Source organism: Nothoprocta perdicaria, unplaced genomic scaffold (genome assembly GCF_003342845.1).
Source record: "Nothoprocta perdicaria isolate Ctin4 unplaced genomic scaffold, notPer1 scaffold_847, whole genome shotgun sequence".
Lineage (NCBI taxonomy): Eukaryota > Metazoa > Chordata > Aves > Tinamiformes > Tinamidae > Nothoprocta > Nothoprocta perdicaria.
This window is the reverse complement of record NW_020456140.1, coordinates 10,135-11,396: the sequence shown is the minus strand read 5'-3', so window position 1 is coordinate 11,396 and position 1,262 is coordinate 10,135.

Sequence of the window (1,262 nt, the reverse complement as noted above, 5' to 3'; positions counted from 1 at the left end):
GTGACACAGTGACACAGTGACACGGTGACAGTGCCATTGTCCCCCCAGGACGGCGCCGTCCCCTCAACAGTCTCCGCCGCGCCGCGCTCTGGTACGAGGCCCACGGCCACCGCTGTCCCCTGGAGCCGCAGCTGGCCGAGCTGGAGCCCGCGGGCGGGCTGGCCACCACGGCCGTGTGGCAGTGTCCCCAGGGCCACCGGCACTTCCAGGACCTGCAGGCGCCGCCGCTGCCGCCCAGCGACGACGGTGACACCGGTGCGGGGCAGGGGGGACACGGGGGGGACACGGGAGTGGACATGGGGGACATGGGGAGGACGCGGGGGACGCGGGGGGGGGACACAAGGGAGCATTGGGGACCTGGGGTGCAGCAGTGATTGGGGACATAAGGGGGCATGGGAGGGGGAGATTGGGGACATGGGACATGTGGGGATGTGGTGGGGACACGTGGGGACATGGGGGGCGACTTGGGACACACAGGAGATGTGAGGGGACACCTGGGGACAAGAGCAGCACGGATGGGGACACGCAGGGACACAGGAGGGACAGGGACACATTGGGATGGGGGACACTGTGGGGCAAAGGGGGACACGTGGGACACGTGTGGGGCACATGGGGACACTGTGGGGCACGTGGGGACACGTGGGACACGTGGGGGCCACATGTGGACACTGTGGGGCACATGGGGACACGTGGGACACGTGGGGCACACAGGGACGTTGGGGACACTGGGGACATGACGTCCATCCACGCGGACGCTCTGGGGACACTGGGGACACCCGGAGCTTTGGGGACACGTGGTTGAGCCCTGGGGACACCTTGGGGACCCTCGCGGGTGTCCCCAACACCCGCCCCCCCCCAGGCAGCTCCTCAGACTCGTCGGACAGCGACGCGGAGCCGCCCCCCCCCGCGGGGGGGGGGACACCGGGGGGGCCACCGGCCGTGACGCCCGCGGCGACGCCCGGGGGGGTGGCCCCGGCCCTCGTGTGCCTGCGCGTGGGGGGGGCGCTGCTCCCGGCCCCCCCCCTCTTCATCATCGAGGGGCTGCAGCTGGGGGTGGCCCCCCCGCCGCCCGGGGACCCCCCCGCGGGCCCCCCCGGGTCCCCCCCCATCCCCTGCGCTCTGCTGCGGGGGGGGGCGGCCGCCTACGGGGCCCCCCCCGACGGCTGCACCAAGACAGGTGGGGGGGGCCCCTGGGGACAGTGGGGGGCACCCTGGGGACAATGGGGGGCACCCTGGGGACAAGGGGGGGGTCACTCTTGGGA